At 42.3% G+C, this 14,927-nt stretch overlaps 1 long non-coding RNA gene across 1 annotated transcript; it reads right to left on the bottom strand.

Moving 5' to 3' along the window:
* Positions 1-11,941: 11,941 nt before the first annotated feature.
* LOC135058007 (uncharacterized) lies at positions 11,942-12,606 on the bottom strand. The gene is made up of 4 exons (XR_010244523.1): positions 12,584-12,606; positions 12,438-12,501; positions 12,248-12,364; positions 11,942-12,020 (listed from the first exon to the last, which is right to left on the bottom strand). It is a non-coding gene; the product is annotated as an uncharacterized LOC135058007 (long non-coding RNA).
* Between the last annotated feature and the right edge of the window lie 2,321 nt (positions 12,607-14,927).

Genomic DNA, 14,927 nt, shown 5'->3' with positions numbered 1-14,927 from the left:
CATGCTTTTATTCATTAACACAGATACACCTCTAGAGTTCGGGTGAAAAGTAGAGTGAAAGGCCCATCCCACCCAGGACTTTTTGAGGAAGAGTACACGGCTACCGATTAAATGGGTCTCCAACAGACATACTATACCTGGGCTATGAGCCTTAAATTGTTTCATCACTAAGGTGCGTTTGACCCTATCATTTAAGGCCCATTACGTTCCATGAAATAACATTTACCATAACAGTATAGGAACAGTAAAAGGACACCCAACCAATAGTGCCACAGCCGGTTACCAGACCCTCTCCACACACAGGAATTATACGCATATACACAGACATGAATTAAGAATGCATAATCAAATTAAAACACCCAAAACAGCATAGGTAAGAAAAACAATAAACCCCAACTATCCCAACCCCGCATACCCACCCAAACACAGGTATACTTAGACCCTAACATTGTGAAAGGACCCCAGAAAAAGGACCGAACTATAACAAAATTAGCTAAATAGAACTAGGGGGCAACCGATCCCATAGCCAACAGGACATGGAACCCCCAACCCAAAAACGTACATGTTGGCGGGGAAATCACACAATAGCAATGCCCAACGTATCAACAGAGAAACAGTCAAATAACATAAAAACAGCAGAGCAATGAGAGCAGATACTTACGCAGGAGTGCAATGTCACGAAGGGCCGGCACACCGCATTGGCTGCAAATCAATCCAGGCCAAAGCAGCCTGAGGGGTGTCAAAGAAGTGCGTGTGGCTACCAGCGACCACTCTGCACGCGACGAGCAGGAAATAGCATTAAGTACTGTAGCTGGAGATCATGGAGTCTCCGCTTCACCTGGAAAAATTGAGAATGGAATTTTTGGACTTCCACTGAAAAATCCTGGAACACCGCCACCCTAACACCTCCATGCTCCAACGGCCCCTGCAAGCGAGCAAGGTGGAGTATAGAATCCCTGTCCTTATAATGGAGAAGTTTAGCAATAAAAGTTCTGGGTTGTGCACCAGGAGGAAGAGGACGAGTAGGCACCCGATGGGCCCTCTCCACTGCAAACTGCGAAGTAAAGGAAGCCAGGTTTCAAGGAAAAGTTCAGGGTTCGACCCCTCTGCCTTTTCAGGGAGCCCAACAAAGTGGACATTGTTTCTTCTTAGACGCCCCTCAATACCAGTCAACTTAAGTTGACATGCCAACATTTGGGATTCCAGAGAAGATAGTCGGGTAGGAACTGGTATATAGGAGTCTTCCAACATGGAGATGCGATTCTCCGTCTCCCCAACTCTTTCCCGGAGTTTCTGCATATCCTGTCGAATAAAAGAAATGTCGACGTGCACTTCAGTAACTTTGTCCGTAAGCTGTTTCTCCGAGTCAGTAATGGCTTGCAGGAGCTGCGTCATGGTGACCTCAGGAAAGACAGCCATAGTAGGTGAGGGGGGAGCAAAGTCCATATGTGAGGAGGATGAAGATGCAGAAGAAGCCGAGTCAGGATTCCTACGGGCAAATTTTGCCAGATGTGCCACGGCAGAATTGCAGCGTCTACGGATCATGAGGTATACACAGATGAAAAACGGAGGCAAGACGTTACATTTTAAATTACCACAGCGGAGAACCAGCAACGGTGCAGTAGTTGTAGTCGGGGTCATGTGCGGTCACACCGCGCTAGGAGAGGGTGGTAATAACACATACAGAATATCAACAGTCCCCAGAGGTGCAGGAGAAAAACATTATCACAAATATGCAAAAGGCCCAGTTTCAGAGAGGAGCAGTGTCAATACAGACAATGGGCCTAATTCAGAGTTGATCGCAGCAGCAAATTTGTTAGCAGTTGGGCAAAACCATGTGCACTGCAGGGGGGTAGATATAACGTGCAGAGAGAGTTAGATTTGGGTGGGGTGTGTTCAAACTGAAATCTAAGTTGCAGTGTAAAAATATAGCAGCGAGTATTTACCCTGCACAGAAACAATATAACCCACCCAAATCTAACTCTCTTTGCACATGTTCTATCTAACCCCCACCCCCCCCTGCAGTGTACATGGTTTTGCCCAACTGCTAACAAATTTGCTGCTGCACTCAACTCTGAATTACCCCCAATGTCACATAGCAGGAGTATGGAGAGAGAAGGGATCTAGCTTCCAGAAGACACCCTCACAGAGACCAGGGAGGGGGAGGGCACATATACAGAGATCCCCCTCTTGAACAGATGCACAGCAGGTACCTTAAATAATATCCAGGTGCAGCCAGCCGGGGTGGGCACAAACAGGGAGAGGAGAAGACACTGCAGCTGCCACTGATACAGAGAGCTCCATCCACAAAATGGCGGCTACCTGCCTTCAGATACAGCAGGAGCCGGAGAGCAGCCCCACAGTCAGCAAGCAGTGGAGAGGGGAGCAGGGACCCCAACAAGGCTGGCCACAGCAGCGGAGAGGAGGACCAGGGAGCCGGGTAGGCAAGGAGAGCACACAGCCGCGCTGTCACCTTTTCAAGATGGCGGGTGACACCTCCGGACAGTGGGAGCGGGCAGAGCAGAGATGCAGGGCTGAATACAGGAGGGCAGTCAGCGGACAGCCAGGAGGGGACCCCAGTCAAAATCTATGTGGCCAGCAGCGGTAAGGCACCTGGGAGTGCAGTAGGAGACGCCGGGACACAGAGCCCTGTTTCTACAATGGCAAGCGGTGCAAGTATGTGGGTACGCTCGGGTACGGAGTACCCTTAAGAATTTGGCAGCGGGTACGCAGTACCACCTGCCACACACTTTGCCATTACCACAATTATAATGTGCCACAAATCAACAAGACCATGGTGCTTGGCAGCATGACGGCTCCTCCCACTTTGTCAGGGTTACTGGGAGTGCGACAGTGGCTGTATTTTCCTGTTATAATGGAGGCACTACTATATACTGTTATTAAATTGGTGGCATTACTATATATTTCTATTATGCTGGAGGTATCACTATATATTTCTATTATACTGGAGGCATTACTATATATTATTATTAAATTAGGAGCGTTACTGTATATTTCTATTATGCTGGAGGTATCACTATATATTTCTATTATACTGGAGGCATTACTATATACTTTTAGCCTTGCCTCCAGATTCCCCCCCCCAAAAAAGGGGCTGTCGTGTAGCCACTCTGCTAGTGTCATGTAGCCACTCCCGCTAGCAGCATGTGGCCACGCCCCCTCAAAACACATGACCACGCCAATTTTTCGGCACTCAGTACCACTAAGAAAATATTTCTACTTGCACCACTGACAATGGCGCATGGCTCACGCTGGCACCTGTACAGCAGGAGAGGAGCAGCAAACCCACACACTGCGCATCAGGGGGGTCCAGGACACTTCAGGTACAGGTTAGAGCACTTTTTTATCAGCTGCACCCACCAGCAGGATAAGTAACAGGATGAGTGGGTTGGGGAGCTTGCAGACCCACGTTCTACATCATGCCTTGCTAGGCCATGCCCCCCTATCTATGAAACTTATACCTTAGATAGTTATATTTAGTTTGGGCATGTTCTGTAAGAAAGGTATCATAGACTTGTTTACAGGAAGTTAGGCTTCTTTATGGGCAAGACTGTCATGACGTTTATAAATTCGATATGCTGACTTGCTCTTAATTCTTGCAATCGGTTAGTAAATTGTTTGTGTTTGTAGTGAATATAAGACATAATGTGGGGAATTCAAAAGTTTGAAAAGTCAGTTGGGTGTCTGTATTTTCCTGTCTATTAGATAGGAAAAAACAGACACCCAACTGACTTTTCAAACAATTGAATCTCCCCCATGATTTCCTCTAAGGACAGCTTTGGAGGCCCCCCACAACAATGGTGTGTCCGCCTTCTACTTCAGATTGTCAGTAACATAATTGTGCCATGTTTGCTTAAGGTGTACAAGAAAATCATTTGAGTGGAAAAGGTATCCAGGAAAACACCAACATATAGAAAAATCCTAGGGCAATGCCAATTGAATAGTCAACACAATAGGGGCATGGTCAAATATATATATATATAACTATTTGTGACAGAAGTGTGGGTAACTTTAGAATTTTTTTTTTTAAACTGGAAAGATAGTCGGGAATGGTTAGAGTGTGAGTGGGAATAAAACGAATAGTCTTTTAGCAAGGAATGATGTATATGCAAAGGGTGTAATAGGTCAATATATCAGCAAAAAGTAAGAAAGTAAAAAAAAAAGTCATAAGGGAGGCCACATTAAGAGCCAGTCCTGAGTGCTCACCTCTAATCTGTCAATGGATGGATTAACAACCATGTTGAAGTCCCCACCACCCCAAGACAAGACTTTCTGTAGAAAAGGTTTGACTAGAGTAGTTCAGAGCATATAAATTAAGTAAAGTATAGTCCACAGCATCAATATTCACATCTATCAGAATGAATCGTCTTTCAGGATCCAAAAATGTCCTGCTGATAGAATATTGCAATTTTTTAGGGAATAATATATCAAACCCCCCCCCTTCCCCCCAGTTTTATTACAATATGGTGCGGATACACAGTCTCCAATCCAAGGGGCACTTAAAGAGTTTCTAGGATCATCAAGCGAGTGTGCTTCTTGAAGAAACGTAATATGAGGAAACATGCACCCAAGATGTGAGACAACTTTTCTACGCTTTATAGAGGTGTTAAGTCCCTCAACATTCCAGGATACTATAATAAAGGATAGCAGTATCTCCCTGGGCAAATAAATGAGGGAAAGTTTAGTCTGCTATACTAACCAACCCCCATGGATGGAATAAATACTAGAAACATTTCCATGTTAATACAGGGACCCTTCTCATCCCAGCAAGGAAAAGAGGGTAACCTACAATGTGTCGAGACCCAGGGTCCAGGCAGGCAGAAGAAAACAAACCTTAAAACAAATAACATTAAAAACTTATAGGAGATGTAATCACAACAGCATGCATACATACAGTATGTAGTATGCTCAATACATCAACAGTGTGGCTTACATGTGTAGACCGGAAACATGAATGCAAATGACATCCGATAAATTGCAGTTAAGTGCAGGACATGAAAAGTGGGCTTTCGCTGCTTCAGGATTATAAAAATAAAAACAGTATACCATCATCAAAGATCCGCAGGTGTGTGGGTACAATAGAGAGAACTTGACTTTGGTCTCAAACAATTGCTTGCAAATTGGAGCAAACTCTCTGCATTTTTTAGCCACAAGACCCGAAAACTCCTGCAATATGAGAAGGTGTTCTTCCTTGTAGGACAAGCTGGCTGTCTTACGGTAATGATCCAGTGCTTTGGTCTTGTCAGCATTGTTCAAAGTTTTCATAATGACACGTCCAGAAGTATTTTTACGGTCAGGTCTAACTCTCAATAGTCAATTGGACTCCAAGTCCTTAGCTAGTTGTTCTGGAATCCAATTCAAGAGTAGATTAAGTAGCCCTTTACCGATTCTGGAATGCCCACCACCCGTAGATTATTCAATCTAATACAGTTCTCTAAATCATTGAGTTTTTCAATAAAACCCATAATTTCTTTACGTTGAGATTAAATGGTATGTTGGCCAGTATGTAGGTCATCTTCAAGGGTCAAGACCCTCTGTTCCACGTCATCTAATCAATTAGAATATTGATTTAATTAAGATAGAGTAGATTCAATTGCCTCCTTAATACCCGCTAGTTTTTCATCCAATAAAGGGCCCAACATAGCAGCAATATCGGCTGCAGTCATGTTTGATGACTGAGCTTTGGCTGTAGATTTACGTTTGCATTTAAGATGCAGAGCGGGAGGTGGAATATTCAGTCAGAGGCGTTCTCACAGGAGGTGTCCTCTCCTGCATCTCTACTCTGTGAGTAGGTCATAGATGTTTTGGAGCTTGTAACATCACTCTCCTATGCAGTGTCTGGGCAGCAGGCATCTATGTGTAGATCAACTAAAGCTTCTAAAACAGATGAGTGGTGGTGTTGTCCATAGCAACCAAACAGAGTCTAGCTATCATTTCTCATGAAAATTCTAGACTGAATCTAATTGGTTGCTATGGGCAACATTATGAAAAATTTCTGGTGAAACACTTGTGTTTCAACAGAAAAACACTCCAATTTGAACCACATTTTCTTCAATATAATATAGTATGCATAAAACAAACAATAAAATACAGTAAAAAATAATTAACATAAAATCAGCAAATAATAAATCACACATATTATAAACAGGTATGTCATAAAGCAGCAATTATCTGAAATTAGATACATTTCTCAGTCTCATGGATTCATTGATATTACTTTGTTGCAGTGTTTTATATTGAGTTTGTTTTATGCAATAATCTCTATATATACAACATCCTGGATTTCTGTGAGTTTTTAGAAATAATCTGTAAGGCATATTATTACCTGCAGGTTATACAAAAAAGAATACCAAGAACTAGCGCTATAGTTGGATTGCAGTGAAGCTAATATGAATATTGCCACTTAGAAATCCCCTGTATGGTCTCTCCCCTGGAAAAACACTTACAGGTTGTTTCTTTCACGTGTGTCCATAAAGGTATCTTTTATCAGCATATGGATTTCAACCCACTGGCACCACAGTATTCTGACAGTATTACAACTTACATTGCACTTCTGTCCCGCGTGCTCATAAAGGTATCTTTCTCCTCTCTGTGTGCTGATTTCCAGTCGGACAAGCTTGTTTCCAAAAGGGTTTTATTAAAATACAAAATTCATTAAAAAAAAGTCCATAAACATCAACAGGAACTGGGTATCGGCAGCTGATGGAAAACCCCGTAGAAGAACGTACCGGCTGCAGACAGGTAAGCGCCCAGTACGGAGTCCGAATCACCGACTTCCAGGACCTTCTAAACACAGACACAGGACGGCTTCAACGCGTTTCAGGGAGTTCACTCCCCTTTTTCAAGAAGTACCGTCCCCTTCCTCATGTCCGATATTTATACTCTCACTCATTACACAGCTGTCATCAATTATTAACAACTCTTTAAAAATGATTATAAAATCCATTTAAAACATTTATGTTACATAGGGGATAAGAAGTTTAAATGTAACATAAATGTTTTAAATGGATTTTATAATCATTTTTAAAGAGTTGTTAATAATTGATGACAGCTGTGTAATGAGTGAGAGTATAAATATCGGACATGAGGAAGCGGACGGTACTTCTTGAAAAAGGGGAGTGAACTCCCTGAAACGCGTTGAAGCCGTCCTGTGTCTGTGTTTAGAAGGTCCTGGAAGTCGGTGATTCGGACTCCGTACTGGGCGCTTACCTGTCTGCAGCCGGTACGTTCTTCTACGGGGTTTTCCATCAGCTGCCGATACCCAGTTCCTGTTGATGTATATGGACTTTTTTTTAATGAATTTTGTATTTTAATAAAACCCTTTTGGAAACAAGCTTGTCCGACTGGAAATCAGCACACAGAGAGGAGAAAGATACTTTTATGAGCACGCGGGACAGAAGTGCAATGTAAGTTGTAATACTGTCAGAATACTGTGGTGCCAGTGGGTTGAAATCCATATGCTGATAAAAGATACCTTTATGGACACACGTGAAAGAAACAACCTGTAAGTGTTTTTCCAGGGGAGAGACCATACAGGGGATTTCTACGTGGCAATATTCATATTAGCTTCACTGCAATCCAACTATAGCGCTAGTTCTTGGTATTCTTTTTTGTATAACCTGTGGAAAATAGGAGGTGTTGGGTGTTTCCTCCACTACCTAAGAACAAGCAGCAATTAGCAAGCGCAGGGCTGCTATCAATCTCTTTTTTTTGAATATTATTACCTGCAATTTGTCATGATCGTTATAGTTTCTTATCGTTAGGTTTCTAAAAAAACTTTCCCCCAAATACCCGGTGGCACTGCAGGTCCGGGAAATATATGTCAACATTTACAGTGTGTTCACATTGTGGGTGTCAACATGATATGCCACCCATACGGGTTGAGCCCAGTGCATCCAAGTTCAAGCACTGTTCCTAAGCACAGATTGGTCTATAGTGAATAACTAGTGGGGAATTAACTGATACCAACCAGGTGGTGTTGTAACAGTGTGACGACACATACCCATAAGCAAATGGCTTCAGTTGCTGGTGTAGGAGCTTGGGTGGAAAAACGGTTCTAGAATTTGAAGGCAGATAAGAACCACTTGGCCCATCTAGTCTGCCCCTTTTTTACCATTTTTTTTTTAAATCTCAAACCTTATTTGATCCTTATTTCTTTGTAAGGATATCCTTATGTCTATCCCATGCATGTTTAAATTGCTCTACTGTCTTAGCCTCTACCACCTCTGATGGGAGGCTATTCCACTTGTCCACTACCCTTTCTGTGAAGTAATTTTTCCTCAGATTTCCCCTGAACCTACCTCCTTCCAAACTCAGTGCATGTTCTCATGTCCTATTGCTTCTCTTCATTTGAAGAATGTTTCCCTCCTGGACTTTGTTTTAAACCCTTGATATACAGGATTTGAAAGTTTCTATCATGTCCCCCCCTTTCTCTTCTCTGCTCCAAACTCTACATATTGATATTTTTTAGTCTTTCTGGGTATGTTTTGTGATGTAGGCCATCCACCATTTTAGTTGCTCTTCTTTGTACAGTCTCTAATGTATTAATATCCTTTTGAAGATATGGCCTCCAGATATGGCCTCCTATGTGCTGGTGTAGGAGCTTGATAAAGGCAGCAAGTTCCGTGCCCCCACTGCAGCAAAAGTCGGTTACTGATGGTGAGAAGGAATCCCTATTCCCTATCAGTGGCAACGTAAGCCCACAAGGCTACTCAAGGTTGAATAAACTTGTACCACAAAATCTGTGATTACCTGGCGGGGTGAGGTCATATTGTCACATATGTTTTTCCAGTCCCCAAGAGTGTTTGTTATCTTTGTTCCCACTGTAATAAGTCATAACTGTTATTATGAATGATGAATTCTTACTGATGTGAGTGATCACTAGAAGTGTTGTTATATAGACTTGGATCCCTTAGAGGTGTGTATATTGGCTGCTGCTCATGCAGCTCACAAGGTTGACTTTTAGGTGTTAGAGCTGGTGTCAACATTAATAAATACATGTCATTAAAAGAAAATAATTTTGACACATTTCTTTTTCCTAGGTGAACATACCAGTTATCACTTCATGGGCAGCCAGTGTTATGGATGGTGGTCAGGACTAGAGATGTGCGGCGGGCACTTTTCGTGTTTTTATGTTTTGGTTTCGGTTCCATGCTCGTGTTTTGGATCTGGATTGGTTTTGCCAAAACCATCCTTTCGTGTTTTGGTTTTGGTTTTGGATCTGGATGATTTTTGAAAAAAACATAAAAACATCTAAAATCACAGAATTTGGGGGTAATTTTGATACTACGGTAATATTAACCTCAATAACATTAATTTTCACTCACTTCCAGTCTATTCTGAACACCTCACACCTCACAATATTGTTTTTAGGCCAAAAGGTTGCACCGAGGTGGCTATATGACTAAGCTAAGCGACTCAAGTGGGCGGCTCAAACACCTGGCCCATCTAGGAGCGGCACTGCAGTGGCAGACAGGATGGCAGATATAAAAACTAGGCCCTAAACAGCACATTATGTAAAGAAGAAAAAGAGGTGCAAGGAGGTACTGCAGATACACGTTCCTACTATCTGTATGTGACACCTGCACAGTATAACTTCTCTCATTCTGTATGATCAGTGTAATTATACTGCAGATACATGTTCCTACTATCTGTATGTGACACCTGCACAGTATCACTTCTCTCATTCTGTATGATCAGTGTAATTATACTGCAGATACATGCTCCTACTATCTGTATGTGACACCTGCACAGTATCACTTATCTCATTCTGTATGATCAGTGTAATTATACTACAGATACATGTTCCTACTATCTGTATGTGACACGTGCACAGTATAACCTCTCATTCTGTATGATCAGTGTAATTATACTACAGATACATGTTCCTACTATCTGTGTGTGACACCTGCACAGTATCACTTCTCTCATTCTGTACGATCAGTGTAATTATACTGCAGATACATGTTCCTACTATCTGTATGTGACACTGCACAGTATCACTTCTCTCATTCTGTATGATCAGTGTAATTATACTGCAGATACACATTCCTACTATCTGTATGTGACACCTGCACAGTATCACTTCTCTCATTCTGTATGATCAGTGTAATTATACTACAGATACATGTTCCTACTATCTGTATGTGACACTGCACAGTATCACTTCTCTCATTCTGTATGATCAGTGTAATTATACTGCAGATACACATTCCTACTATCTGTGTGTGACACCTGCACAGTATCACTTCTCTCATTCTGTACGATCAGTGTAATTATACTGCAGATACATGTTCCTACTATCTGTATGTGACACTGCACAGTATCACTTCTATTATTCTGTATGATCAATGCAATTATACTGCAAATATACATTCCTATATGTATGTGACACTGCACAGTATAACTTCTCTTATTCTGTATGATCAGTGTAATTATGCTGCAGATACATGTTCCTACTATCTATATGTGACACCTGCACAGTATCACTTCTCTCATTCTGTATGATCAGTGTAGTCTTATACAGCAGCACTGGACATATAGCAGCAGAGAACACCACCACCGTGACTGGACTGATGCAGTACAATACACCACCACTGTACTGATGCAGCACAACACAGCACCACTGGACTGTACTTATACAGCAGCACTGGACATATGGCAGCAGAGGACACCACCACTGTGACTGGACTGATGCAGCAGGGCCAATGCGTTTATGTCTGTGAATAACGTCGTTCACAGACATACGTTGTACACACCAGCTGATCCGCAAACAATATATAATCCGACAGAATGAACAATATATTGTGTGTACCCGTCTTAGTGTGATAGTCCCGATCTCTCCCTGTCCTTTTGAGTGCCTTTCACTAGCTATCTATCTTTCTATAAGTGAAAATATATATATGTATATATGTTTGTTCTTCATAGGCTCCTACATGACTTGCTAGATATGGACCAAACTTCATTATCTAACTTAAAATACTGGCAGGGTTTAAAAATAAACCCCTATCTGGGCTAGGCCAATATGTGTGATATATATAAAATTAATTGGTCTGTTTGTTTGTTTGTCTGTCCGGTTATGCATTCAGACACCCCTGCACCGATTGGGATGACACCAACGTGAGGCAGTTCAGTTAGATCCTTGCCAGGTTTTAGAAGTGTTAGGGTCCCAGATGGACCTTACACGGTGAAATGAGCTGGCCAGAACTTTGACCCAGGGAGCCTGCTCTGGGCCTTCCACTGGATGGATTTGGAAGTAAACTTCACAGAATGGTAACATTGTATCCCAGAAGACATACTAGGGGGTTGGGGTCCCAGTTGGACCTCCCGTTGGTGTACGCTGGGCAGAACTTTGACACAGGGAGCCTGTTCTGGGCCTTCCACTGGATGGATTTGGATGAACTGTAATAACTGACAGAAATGACCATAATTCAATGACCTGAAATAACTGATATAACTATAAATCAATGAACTAAAATATCTGACAGAAATGGAGGTAGGAAGATAAAAAATGCTGTGTACCCAAAAGCCTTGGAATAGCAAAATTGATAACAGAAGGAAAGCTTTAAACCCATCTCGCAATGAAAAAAGTGATTATAAAACTGAACAGAAACAAAAGCTGGGGATCAGGGCTCCTGGTGACACCCCAAAATCAAAAACGACACTGCACAGCCACCTCATAGGCGTGTTGAAAGAGCTACTAAGATGCTAATTATTTTTAATATGTTGACAGTTACAACCAACTCATTGATGCTTAATAACTGGAAAATGTAAACCTGGGCAGCGCCAGGTATGTCAGCTAATATATTTATGTATATATATATATATATATATATACCACAACAACCACCTAGGTGGAAGGTGCACTCACGCCCAGAAATTAGTCTCTGAAGTCACTTGTAAATTCAGTATATTTTTTATTCGGGTTCACTGTTGATGCCGTATTTCATCGACGTTTCGGTCCTTATGTGGACCTTTATCAAGATTGGCACTTAAATCACCTATACAATCAGAAACAGTTACAATTAATATGTATAAGAACCCAGATTTACTCAACACCAACACCACCAGTGCCTCCCAGGCCCTGAAGACTGTCACAAAAACCAGAAAACGTATTAAAAAGCTGTTTTTTTATATATGTAAAAAAGATACTTGGAAGTGATCCACGTGTGATGAAAGAGACACCTCCACCGTTAGGACTATCTGTTTTAGATAGGCAAGTGATTACCTGGACGACATGCCAGATCACTCAGATGCGTGGAATGGCCTTTAGAGTTGGCAACATGCCTGATCACATAATGAAGTTAAAAGGCTATAACGTAGGAAGGTTGCAAGGCGTAGTCACCTATTAGATAAATAACAGAGTAACTACACCATAAGAAAATACACTAACAACGTCATTTAGGAAAAGATCATACCTAGTTACATGTAGAAATAGCTCATGGCAGCTTGTGGGCTCTGTGCATATGTAAGACACTCAGTCTATAAGGAGGCACAACAGGGAAAAAATAATCACCAACCGTAATCATGTGTCAGAAGGGAGCTGCAGGAGAACCATACTCACTGCTCAAGTGTCCAGAGCCAAATGGAAGCTGCATAAAGTTCAGCCTCAGCTGAGCACTATTTAAGGATCAACCACAGGAAGTGCCAATTAGGAAGATTTAGTCTCTCATTAACTTATCACCTCTCAGATAACTCACTCAGACCAACTGGGTAAAACGTTACAGGGTTCACAGGACATGCGGTGGCTATCGCTAACGCACGGCTACTTAAATGAGTGGATTTTAACGATTTAGAAGGGCAACTGCCGGAGACGCGTCTTTTGCGTTCCACCGACCGGAACTCCATGCGTTCCACTCCGCGGAAGTGGCGCTGGCCGGAAGTCTCTGCGTTCCACTCGCGGAGAGAACCGTAATGAGGCTTATCCACTGGCTAATGTTTAAAGGAGGTGTACAACCTAGAGGGGGGCGTTCACAGAAAATGAACACTCCCCCGGGTGGAATCTTCAATGTACAGGTCCACTCATAGCTTACAGGGACTCGGAGGTATACCGAAGGTCACCTCACGTATAATCCTGGATTAACCTATGTGTAGCCTGTCAGTCACCACAGAAAAAGAGTGCAAATGTAAATAATAATCCATAATGTGAAATGTCAAAAATGTCAAAAAAGACAGATAGGAGGGCACCAAATCAAATGACCACAACTCACCCTATGCATACAAACTAACGTATATCTGATCAACAAAGGCATATTGAATACTGATATGAGTATAATATCTTTATAGTAATACATTGGTATAATGTAGTAAAAGATTTTAAATAATAAAAGGGAATAATGGGTGGTGTGGTCATTGAAATTGGTGAGCCCTCGTGACTAGTATAGGACCTGGGAAGGCTCCGGGAATCAACAGAAAAATATATATAAAAAACATAAGCAAGGACGTGTAAATAACTGTCCTTACTTTCTTAATCTCTATACATAAAAAGAACATACATAAATGAAAAAAATATAGAACATAGAACATATAAAACACAAATCGAGACCCAGCCTGTATATGCTAATTGCATCACAGTGCCCTATGTCCCTGAAACGTACAAGGTGTGTTCCAAGATATCCAATCAACGATGGCAAAATGAAATTCTAAAGAAAGATATTAAGGGGGTTGGCCTCATTGAGGCCCCTTGGTGACACTGTATTGAGTTTGTGTATCCAAAAGCTTTCCTTCTGTTTAAGTAACAAGGTGCGATCGCCTCCACTAACAGGTGGCGGCACCCAGTCAATCAGCTGACACTTCAGGGCAGATACTTGATGTCTAACTGACAAAAAGTGCCGTGCTACCGGTTTGTCAGAAAAGCCCACATTGAGGGCAGTGTGTATGGATGACCGATGGTTTGCCATCCTGTCGCGAAAGGGACGCGCAGTTAATCCGACATAACATAACCCACATGGGCACTTTAGAAGGTAGACGACATGATCCAGTCGACAGTGGAGATGATATCTGATGAAGATTTTTTTCCCTGTGTGTGGGTGATACAAAAAAGGACCAGTGATCATAGATCTGCACGTTGTGCACCCCTCGCAAGAAAAACTGCCAGGTTTGGCTTGCATAAGCTGGATTTGAGATGTGTTCTGTTCAGGGAAAATCGTGGGTCTCATTAGTAATTGCTTTAGGTTGGCCCCTCGTTTGTATGCAACCATAGGAGCAGGTGTTTTAAGAAAAGGCAAACTATTGTCGGTGGCTATTATTGGCCAATGTTTCCGTAGGGCCTTTCTGGTTGCACTTGTGGAACCATCATACTGAGTGGAACAAATCATCCGATTATTACGAATGGGGTTTTTAACCTGTTGTCCATGAAAAATGCTGTTTGCTTTATTAAGACAGCGAGTAAGTACACTACTGGTGTACCCTCGCTCCAGAAAGCGAGAAGTGATCTCGTTACATTGTTGATCTTTGAGTGCTGCGTTGGAATTGATCCTCATGGCTCTGAGGTACTGGGATATGGGCAATCCTTCCTTGAGGGCTGGGGGGTGGTGGCTGCTTGCATGCAAGGTCAGATTGCGATCCGTGGGTTTACGGTACAACGAGGTGTCCAGTCGGTCACCATTTCTGGTGATACTGACATCCAGGAAAGTAATGTTGGTAGCCGATACTGTGTATGTGAACTTGATAGGATTATCCAAAGCATTCAATTGGTTCACCATGTCAAGAAACTCAGACTCGGTACCCTCCCACAGCAAGAAGACGTCATCAATGTACCGTTTAAAGAAGGCAATCTTAAGCCCATACCTAGGTAACAGGTACGTATGTTCATAGTGCGCCATGAACAGATTAGCGTAGGCGGGGGCCAAATTGGACCCCATCGCGGTTCCGGCGATTTGAAGAAAATAATCATTTTTATACATAAA

The sequence above is a fragment of the Pseudophryne corroboree genome, chromosome 3 (assembly GCF_028390025.1).
Source record: "Pseudophryne corroboree isolate aPseCor3 chromosome 3, aPseCor3.hap2, whole genome shotgun sequence".
NCBI classification, from domain to species: domain Eukaryota; kingdom Metazoa; phylum Chordata; class Amphibia; order Anura; family Myobatrachidae; genus Pseudophryne; species Pseudophryne corroboree.
This window is presented reverse-complemented; position numbering and strand designations above follow the sequence as displayed.